Below are 11488 nucleotides of genomic sequence, written 5' to 3' on the forward strand. Positions count from 1 at the left end.
AGAAGGGTCTAGGCCCGAAACGTCAGCCTTCCTGCTCCTCTGATGCTGCTTGGCCTGCTGTGTTCATCCAGCTCTGCACCTTGTTGTCTCGGATTCTCCAGCGTTTGCAGTTCCTACAATCTCTGAAATAATATTCCATCATGTTGTTTTGGAGGCATAGTGGCTCAGCAGTTAGCACTGTTGTCTCCCAGTGCCAGGAAACCAGCTTCGATTCTACCATCAAGTGTCTGTGTGGAGTTTGCACATTGACCCCGTGCCTGCATGGACTTCCTATGGGTGCTCCAGTTTCCTCCCACAGTCCAAAGATGTGCAGGTTAGATGGACTGGTTGTGCTGAAATTGTCCGCAATGTTTAGGGATGTGTAGGCTAGGTGAAATTAGCTATGGGAAATGCAGGGTTACAGGATTAGGTTAGGGGGCTGGGTCTGTGTAGGATGCTCTTCGGATTGTCAGTGTGGATTTGATCGGCCAAATGGCCTGCTCCCACACAGTAGGGATTCTATCTGACGATTCCAAATTGAAGGTAAACAGTATAAGAGCAGATACAATAATGGCTGCCTTGGTCTGTTTAAAAATCAGGCCTACACTTGAAGAGTCTGGCCCTTGTTCCTGCCTTCTTGGTTACTAATTAGCCAACCAACCCATTGCCATGTCAATAAGGAAAGGGTGTTTCTGTGAAAATGAAGGCTGGTGGTTGTTTCTCCTTGTAGTGGGTTTGGGATAAGTAAGCAGTGTTAACTTCCATTTCTCAGCAGTGGAAGGAAAATCCTGCTCTCCTCATCAGGAATTTGTTCAGATCTCTGTGGCCAATTTGAGGCAAACTGGGATTAATTTAGAAAGAAAACTAGACTCGTACAGCTTCTCAGTCTTGGTCAGTAATATGATCCATATTATTGTGGGATCAATTCCAAAGTTCACGTGTGCAATATGTGAAATATGAGACTTAGTTAAGAAGCTGTAACTTAAGCAGTTTGAGAATGTTGTCCAGGACTTGAAATTGGATTATAGATTCTAAATTACTCAAAAGCATTTCTTGTTTATTAACATAAATTGTACCAAAATGGCTTTAATATTTTAAAAAATATGCAATGCTTTTTTTCAGGATTATGATATTGGCCGTTGATTCCTGTAGGTATTTTCCTGATCCTTAGCTGAAACACTGGGGATAGATCTAAGGAAACCTGAATAAACAACTTGGATATTTTAATTCCTTTTTCAGAATTTCACCACACCATCTATAAGCAGTGGTGAAAAGGATAATCTCTACGGAAATTCGTAACCAATGTGAGATAGGAACAGAGGATGAATACACCGAAGATGGAATACAATTTACATTGCTCTGAGGGAGTGACCTGCTAATTCATAAACAGCAATTGGAGGAATTGTGGTTATTGAATGTTCTGATGATAACGCAGTTGATAATAATTAAAATGATAAGAATATTGGCTATTTAATTTTAAATAAGATCTAATAAGTTTATGCATAAATGACAGACTTAGTATGAAGACTTCACTGCAACTATTTATTTTCAACTATAAAACCATCTCCATGAAGTAATAATAGCAACTTGTATTTATATAGTGCCTATGACACACAGAAAATAATATTAATGAAACATTTCTAAAATAAAAAATCGAAAGGAATTTTACTCAAAAGTAAATAATAAAAGGCACTTCACAGGAACATCATAAAGCAAAATCCAACATCTAGGCACGTAAGGCTTTACTACAGCAGATCATTAAAAACTTGGTCAACAAGATGAACATTTCATAAAAGATTGAAGAGGCACACAAAAGCTGGGGGATACAGTCAGCAACTGGGGAACAGATTTTCAGGAACTGAGAAATATGAATTGAATATATGACTTTAGGTTTTCTCAATGGTTAATTGAACGGATTTTCTTCTCATCTAGTACAGAGATTTGGATAGCAATCTGATAAGTAGCAACAAATAAAAATGTAAATAATTTGGAAGGAATTGAAGGTAGCTGGATGGGGGAGAAAAAGACTACCTTAATGCAAACACTTGTTACAGCATCTGTATGACTATCCAGTACATGTAGACAATTTGCAGTGAATAGGTCCCATACACGGGCAGTTTTGTCTGAACTTCCACTAACAAGCCGTTTTCCTGTGAACATGAAAGAGGCAGGAAATATATTAAAATTGGGTTAATGAGAGATGAGACTTCCGTTGTGTTTAAATATTTTGTCAAAAAATGATTGCACATGACAGATCAGATAATATTTTGTATTTTTAAATTAAACATAAAAAGTGAGTAATATGTGACACAATGATAGAATAATTAGCATGTTACTTTACAGAATTATGAAGTACGTAGAACATGGCATGTGCAATAACCCATCCATGACATTTCTAATGTGCCATTAATAGGAAGGTCAAACACTATCCTAAAGGGGGAAGAGAGACATCAAGTGAGAGAACAAGCATGAGAACTAGAGAGTTCTTGTGAAAGTGAGAATGAAAGGACGCAAGAGAGGAGATAGAAGAACTGCGAAGAATAAGGGTATGTAAACAAGCACAAAAGAAGTTGGTGAAATTCAGATAGCATTAGAGTGATGATGTGTATCCTGAATGAACCTTCTCAGCAAATCCAATTGAAGAATTGTGAAATTAGCAGCGTAGGAACCAAAAACAAATGTAATTTGAAGTGGTTGAATACAATGTCAAATCTGGTACACAACGAGAACAAAGACAGGGAAAGAAAGACTGAATTTAGTGAGAGTGAATCAATAAAAACTAAATAAATAATTTATCCATGTTATCCAGTATTGATCTTGAAAGCACCTGCACAAAAATCAGATGAGGACTGTAAGGGTGACCTATGCCTGGCCATGTCAGGTGGCTTGTGCCTGAACACACAAAGCAGCCCATGCCTGCTTACGAGATGGCAGACAGAAGCTAAGCAAAACTAGGCAGCCTGCTCACACAGTGAAATACAATGTTACCTTTGAACAGAACTGCTAGAAGGTCAGTAAAAGAACGCTGTATGTTCCCAATTGAGACAGTTGTGATAAAAGGATGCCTTAGGACAGATAAATGACCAATTCCAGCTTTATTAATGAAAGGATGATTGTCCCAGAAATGAATAATGATAGGTGCTAGATTAGGTCCCCAAACAGCTGCAAGGATAACAGCTAAAGTTATTTTGTAGTAAATAGTTGCCTCTTTGAAGCTACCAGCAGTATTAAATAGATTCTAGCTATAAATGCCCTAATCACAGAAGTTGGTTTCAATATATAACCAGGATATCATACAAGCCTTAAAAAACATTTAAGCTTAGATGTAGAGATTAACTAGCGTAGGAGACGTCTTCTCTTATGCCCTGAACAAGATAGATTGATCACAGCCCATAAATTACAAAGTACTGACAGTAGGTACATATAGTTAAACTTATAATTAACTTTATAACATAAGTTAACCTTATAGAAATTAGTTAAAACTAACTGACTTTTTATTTTTACATTATGTAATGGGACAATGGGAAAATAAAATGAGTAATTGAATGTGATAAAAGGCAGCACCAAAATACAATGGGTAATAGAATTTGAGCTGTCCTTACAGATAAACAAGCCTGAGAAAGATCTGAAGGAATATGGTCATTAAATATTGGAATGTGAATGAATAGGATGCATAGGAAGATCCAAGGCCGAGGGATTACAATGTCTAGCTAATACCATAAACTCATGGGAACCTGGGGCTGTCCACGGAAGTACCCATCACTGATTAGGTGTCCCACAGGATTGGGTGTTTGAATTAAGGGGAAGGACAATGACTACGTTGTATTTGATTACGGTAACGCAAAATGTATAAAAATGCCGTATTTCTTTGTAAAAGCAGAGGGTGTGTTATCAATCTATCTTCCGAATCCAGAGTCAGGGAAGATCCTTTGGCCCTTTCCCTGCATAAACTGGTTTCTGCTTGAATAAACATTTTCCACTTGCCTGAATCCTGCCTGCCCGCTGAGTCTCTGTCCCAAGTCGGGAAAAACGCTCCTATAAGGACAGAATTGGATTTTCCTGCAAGCCCTTGATCTGAATAAAGGAATTATGATATAATAGGTTTTCTTTTAAAATAGTCTGACTCTGAATGGACACAAGAGGCAAAAATAAGTTGCTACAAAGCATCTAACTGTATAGCGGCAAGCCCTAAGTGGATTATGGAAACAGATCCATTCTCTTGAAATAGCAGGAGATATTATCGATCATAAATTGATATAGGGGTTGGGATATCATGTTGTGGCCTTTCAAGAAATTGGTGAGGCCACTTTTGGAATACTGCATACAATTCTGGTTGCCTCCCTATAGAAAGGATGTTGTTAAAACTTGAGAGGATTAAGAAAAGATTTACAAGGATGTTGCTAGGACTGGAGGGTTTGAGCTATAGGGAGAGGCTGAATAGGCTGGGACCTCTTTCCTTGGAGTGTCGGAGACTGAGGGGTGACCTTATAGAGGATTATAAGATCATGAGGAGCATGGATAGGGTAAAGAACCAAGGTCTTTTCCCCAGGGTGGGGGAGTCCAAAACTAGACGGCATAGGTTTAAGGTGAGAAGGGAAAGACTTAAAAAAAGACCTGAGGGGTAACCTTTTCATGCAGAGGGTGGTGTGTGTCTGGAATGAGCTACCAGAGGAAGTGGTGGAGCCTAGTACAATTACAACATTTAAGAAGCATCTGGATGGGTATGTGAATAGGAATGGTTTGGAAGATATGGTCAAGTGCTGGAAAATGGGACTAGGTCAGATCGGAATGTCTGGTCGGCACGGATGAGTTGGACTGAAGGGTCTATTTCTGTGCTGTATGATTACGAGAATTTAAACTTCAGAATGAACAGTAGCTGGGTGGAAGAACTCCAAAATGATTCAGTATAATTGACTTCATTGCTTTGTGGACCGTTGGTTCCTCAAAATTAACACATTGTCATGCTGAGCTTTGAATTGTAAAGTTTGAATTTCAAGAAAAGAACTCCAATGTGCAGAATTGCAAGAAGGATTTGATAGCCACCTTCGGGGGTGGGGGGTGGGGGGGTGTGGGAGAGAGTTCTGACCAAGGGAGGAGAAAGTCTTGCAGGTTCACCTATAAAAGTACAGAAGCCCTCACAGCTGCTGAATCTGACTTTAAGTGTTAATTTCTTTGTTTCTTCAACAAGGAATTCAACAACGGCCACAAATAGTGTAGTTCAGACTTACTAGGCCTTTCATCTTATAAGTACTCTCTCTGTCCTTATTTTAATTCTAAGATCAGTACTTTCTTGTTAATAACTTTATCTCTTTATTCATAAGAAACATTCAGTAACAAATTAATTTTTAGTATATTTACCAAGAAACTTGAATCATTAAAACTAAAATGGGGGCTACACAAGTTACAATGATTTGCAGATCACTGACCAAATGATAAACACATCTGATGGTCATGACACCCTGCATGGTCTTGTTCCTCCTGCCTATTGTAATGTTATTTTACAACTGCCTGTTCCTGTGACTTAGGCTTTTTGTTCATGGAAGTGGTGCCAGCTGCTTTATCCTGGCTATGTCGTTGGAGCTGCACATTCCATTACCTTGTAGATAGTGGACAGGGTTTAGAATCCCTACAGCAGAAAGAGGCTGTTTGTCCCATCAAGTCTGCACTGATCGTCCAAACAGTATACCATCAGACCTAGCTCCCAAACCTACCCGTGAAACCCCATATTTACCAACCCTGCACATCTTTGGACTGTGGGAGGAAACTGGAGCACCTGGAAATCCTCATAGTCATAGAATCCATCGAGTTCCTACAGTAAGGAAGCAGCCCATTGAGTTCACACCGGCCTGCCGAAGAGCATCCCATCCAGACCCACTGCCTATCCTATCTCTCTAACCCCACATATCCCATGGCCAGTCCACCTAACCTGCATATCTTTGGACAGTAGGAAAAGACTGGAGCACCCAGAGGATATCTACACATAGACAGGGAGAACATGCAAACTCCACAAAGACAGTCGCCCAAGGCTGGAATCGAACTCGGGTCCCTAACTACTGAGTCACCGTGCTACCCGGGTACCTCTGACCTGCTATTGTAGCCAAGGTATTTATATGTCAAATCTATTCAGTTTCTGGTTAATGGTATCCCCCGGGATGTTGATAGTGGGGAATTTAGCAATGGTAATGCTACTAAATGTCAAGGGACAATGATTAGATTCTCTAGATTGTTGGAGATTATGTTTGCCTGGCATTTACATCTCATTAACCAAGCTTTTGGTTACATATCTCCTTTCATTTTGTCCTTTACATTTCTTTGACGAGCCATGTGGCAATTTTCTGTTAATGACACGATATAAATACAAGCTTATACCGTCATCATGATTGAAGGGCAGACCAAATCTACATCTGAATAGTGGGCAAGTTAGTTAAAGTGCATTAGGTCCACCTGTGCATGTAAAATTATAGGCAATGATTACAAAAGAAAAATTAATTGTAGTTAATTTCATAATCCACAGTTTTCTATTTCCCACTCTACTTTTGCTGAATAGTACTCACCATCACAATCGAGGCAATCCACTCTTTCTTGATGACCTCGAAGTAAAGGTAAAACTGTATATCTACCCAGCGCCCAGTTTTGACTCAGGTGACAAGCCCTAATGTAAATCTCTTTCCATCGGCAAGTTGGGGACAAAGATGGAAAATCAGAAAAGGTAGCAGTGCTGTATCTTGGAGATGTGAGACCTATTAAAATAAAAGAGTAACAATTTAGTAATAGACATCAAAGAGCAAAATATTGCAAGGCATTTCACTCCAGGATTGTTCTCATAAACCGCTGGACTGGCATTTATGAATGGCCATAAAATCCTGAGGTTGTCTTCGAGTTCCCATTAGACATTGTTATTTGGTTGTATAATCCATAATGAATATTTCACAATATGATCATAGACAATGTTGCAAAGGATTCAGGTTGTGTGTGAAAGGATAGCAGAGACAGATGATGAGTTTGAAGTTGAAAGTATGGAATACTGTCCTGCGTAAAACCTTCAGATACAGAAAATACAACTACAGAAAATAATTGCACACTATAAACAGGTTTTATAATATTACAGAGATAGTAGGAACTGCAGATGCTGGAGAATCCGAGACAACAAGGTGCAGGGCTGGATGAACACAGCAGGCCAAGCAGCATCATAGGAGCAGAGAGGCTGACGTTTCGGGGAAGGGTCTAGGCCCGAAACGTCAGCCTCTCTGCTCCTATGATGCTGCTTGGCCTGCTGTGTTCATCCAGCCCTGCACCTTGTTGTCTCACAAAATATTAGCAGATTTATTGTAGTGGGGCAATATTTTTAAATGAAGTGGATCTGGTGTGATTATTGGTGTGATAAGTTTGAGTATTTTTTTGATTGGCAAAAATTTAGCATGTGGTCAGGGAAGTCATGAGAGATTAGTAAGAATTTAAAATACAGTATTGAATCGACTGTAAGTTAAAACAATGTAGAAACGGAGTGAACACGAAAATATATGCCAATACTGATGAAGGGTATAAACCCGAAATGTCAATTTTCCTGAGATAACAAGGTTATGCTGAATGAACACAGCAGGCCAAGCAACATCATAGGAGCAGGAAAGCTGACGTTTCGGACTTAGACCCTTCATCAGAAATACAGTACAGAATCGGGTCTAAGCCTGAAACGTCAGCCTTCCTGCTCCTATGATGCTGCTTAGCCTGCTGTGTTCATCCAGCTCTACACCTTGTTATCTCAGATTCTCCAACATCTGCAGTTCCTACTATCGCATGTCAATTTTCCTACTCCATGGATACTGCCTGACCTGCTGTGTTCCTCCAGCTCCACGCTATATTGACTCTGATTCCGGCACCTGCAGTTCTTGCTATCTCTGAGTGACAAAAATGTCAAGCCTAGAGAAGGAGGAGCAAACTAAGAATAGGCTATTTTAAAAAAGGAGACGGAGCTAGATTAGAAACTGAAGTGTAGGGTAAGGCGAAGGCAATTATTAAACCAGAAGGAAACTATTTCCAATGGAAAGGAGATTATGTGGATGTTGCGTCCAGGAGGGCATTTTACATGATGCAGCAATGCTTATATTACCTCTCATAACAGGAAATTGTATGCAGGTAACGTGATATTGAAGAATCCAAGAGTTATTTATTACATAATAAAAGCAAAACACTGCTGATGCCTGAAATCTGAAACAAACACAGAATGCTGGAGAAATTTAGCAGGTCTGGCGGCATTTGTGTGGAGAAACAGTTACTGGACTTGAAACGGAACTCTGTTTCTCGCAGCACTGACATTTATTATAACTAGCTATAATTTACAACTATTATATCCATGGGCACATCAGTGTCTGGGTTAACATTACAGCAAAGGACAGCATATTTCTAGTGGTGTGCCATGGTTCAAGTGATTCAGTGTGAAAGTGGGTATAATACCGGGTTCAATATGCTGTTTAAGAGTGATGATTTCATTAGTGTGTCTCTCAAAGCTGCACTGACATGCTGATCATGAGACATAATACAGCAGTGGTCAGATATAAAAGCAGAGTGGGATAAACAGGAAAAATGGTATAATTTTAAGCGCTAAAGACAGAGGCAACGCTGAGAAGGGGTTGGAGCAAAGTCAAAAGCTACAGTCCCCCGCTGCGGAGGGCGAAAACAGCTAGGAGAAGGCTTTTAAGCCTGGATAGAGTAGAAAAGATAATAGAAAATTAAATATATACAAGTATATACTTAGAAAATATTTTTGCGGTATGATGAAATAACCCGAACAAAACTGCAAAATTTCCAGATTAATCTGAGAAACTCGAAATAGTGAACAAAAACAGAAGCTGCTGGAAAAGCTCAGCAGGTCTGGCAGCATCTGTGAAGGAAAAAATCAGAGTTAACATTTCAAGTCCGGTGACACCCTTCCTCAGAACTTCAGCAACTTCTGTTTTTGTTCCTGATTTACAGCAGCCGCAGTTCTTTCGGTTTTTAAACTGGAAATAGTGCCAGTTTGAGTCTAAATTATTCAAATGTAAAATTACAGTTTACAGAAAGGAATCAAATTTATGCGTTCAAATGGACAATTTTATTAGCAATTATTTTCATAATATTGTGACAAAATTGTGAAAATGAAAAGCAGTGTTTTATGTAAAGGGCGAGACTAGAAATTGTTGGTGGGGAATGCACCCAGAAGTGATTAAATACTAATATAAAAGCAAAATACTGAAATTCTGCTGGAAGTCTGAAAGAAAAAAGACAAAATGCTAGAGAAACTCAACAACTTCTGTGGAGAGAAAAATAGTTAACTTTTCGAACCTGATATGATTCTTCTTCAGAAGTGAGACTATTAAATGTTAATACATTTAAAAAAACGAAAAAGGGCTAACTTGTATGAGATAAATTATACACGATAATCAGGAGGTGTAATTTCTATAGCCCGGCTAGCTCAGTCGGTAGAGCATGGGACTCTTAATCCCAGGGTCGTGGGTTCGAGCCCCACGTTGGGCGCGTGCGTTATTTTATATAAAAAGCCTTTCACTGAATCTTCCTGTCATATTTGAACGTACAATCTTAATAACGAAGAATGTGAATTTAATCCTCTCAGCCGAGTATTTTTCACATACCAATTTGTTAAACAAGTGAAATGGATCACTGGGTGTTGCGTGTTTCAGGGCAGGATGAGTGGGCACCAAAGCAATACAGTGTGGAGCTGAAGAAGCACAGCATGTCAGGCACCTTCGGAGGAGCAGGAGAGTCGACGTTTCGGCTTTACACCCTTCATCAGGGCGTGCTGTGTTTTTCCAGCTCACGCTGTATTGATTCTGACTCCAGCATTTGCAGTTCTTGCTATCTCCGGGGGATGACCGATTCAGACAGAAAATATCGGAACAACCCGACAGTGAAAGTGCTTGCTTTATTTTAGGCACGGTTAGACTGTTATCCATTTGTGCTAATTCAGATGTCTCTCAGCACCCGAGATCCCGGTAACCCTGACAGTCGCTCCCCCCCGGTGAAGGAGGGTTGGTGCCGTCCGGAGCAGCCGTTCCGTCTGTTGCTGTGGTTACCGGGCTGGCCTCCGCCGGCAGGCCCCACAACACAACTCCCGCAGCAGGAGACCGGGCATGGAATCTCCATTCGAGGAAAAAATGGACCTGATCCTTTCTACATTCATCTCCCTCACTGCACAGGAACAGGACGAAGCGTTGTCGCGTTTGCTTCGTGTATGTCAGGTAAAGGTGCTTCTGATTCTAGCCTAAGATAGAAGGGTTTGGATCCGAAACGTCAGCTTTCCTGCTCCTATGATGCTGCTTGGCCTGCTGTGTTCATCCAGCTCTACACCTTGTCTCAGATTCTCCAGCATCGGCAGTTCCTCCTATCTCTGATTCTAGCCTGCCTCCCCTCTCGGAAGAATAAGAACAGAAATAAAAACAGAAATGCTGGCGATAGCTCAGCAGGTCTGGCAGCATCGGTGGGAACAAAGTACCGTTAAAGTTTCGAGTCCGGTGACTGCTCTGATGAAGAATTACGCCAGCACTTTCTGTTTTTCTTTGAGCTCTCTAGCACCCGCAGTTCTTTATTTTAAATAATGCTAAACAGTTCACTTAACCATCCAGATAAATATCTACAGATGATTCACGATCACAATATTGATCACTGTATTCTAGTACTTTTTTTGTTGTTCACTGTAACCTTTTGGAAGTGTTTGTATTATTTTCTGTGTTTTGAATTTTCTAATAGGAATGTTACATGATCATCAATTTTAACTGTAAAATATAGTGAAGCATGGGAAATGTTCACCAGATGTTTTTCTCAGTTTATAATCGTCGGCAGCAACACCTTTTGGTCTCGAAATACTTCATCCGCGACGGAAAAAGCAACTTGTCTATGTCAAACCTTTGTTATTTAAAGTTTGACGTGTAATAAATTTACAAGTTTAATTTGTCTCTACTAGAAGCTTTACATTACATTTTGGTGATCGTCATGTTCATTTAAAAGTTCCATCCAATCTTAATGAGTCCGATCAGTTGGGGTGGCAGCAGCCTCCAAAACAGCAATTCATTGGTTCCTTCAGTTTGTCTTGGGAAAAAAAACCTGGTAAGAGACTGACATCATGATGCCTTACAGAGGAATTAAAAAGACTGCATGTGGATCTGAGGAATGATAATATAAGATTAGAATATGGAGGAGACAAGAAAGGAGATGGTAGGGGTTCCAGCATTAATTTTCAAATACTTTCTGGCCACAAGAAAAGTGCGAGGGGACTGGAGGACAGCTTATATGGATGGTATCATCCTTCAAGAAGGATGCCAGGGACCAGGAAACTACAAGTCAGTGAGTCTAACATCTATGGTTGGGAAACTATTGGGGTAAAGATATCTGGAGGATAGAATTAATGTCCACTGGAGAGGCAAAGATTAATCAAGGATAGGAAACATAGGTTTGTGAGAGGGAGATCATACCTAATAAATTTGATTTTTATTTCGGGAGGTGTTTAGGTTTGTATATG

General features: G+C 40.0%; 1 non-coding gene across 1 annotated transcript; it reads left to right on the forward strand.

The window, feature by feature from the left end:
* The first annotated feature begins 9416 nt into the window (after nt 1-9416).
* On the forward strand, nt 9417-9489 carry trnak-cuu. Its single transcript has one exon. It is a non-coding gene; the product is annotated as a tRNA-Lys (tRNA).
* The last annotated feature ends 1999 nt before the right edge of the window (nt 9490-11488 follow it).

Source organism: Rhincodon typus, chromosome 8 (assembly GCF_021869965.1).
Source record: "Rhincodon typus isolate 14 chromosome 8, sRhiTyp1.1, whole genome shotgun sequence".
NCBI classification, from domain to species: Eukaryota; Metazoa; Chordata; class Chondrichthyes; order Orectolobiformes; family Rhincodontidae; genus Rhincodon; species Rhincodon typus.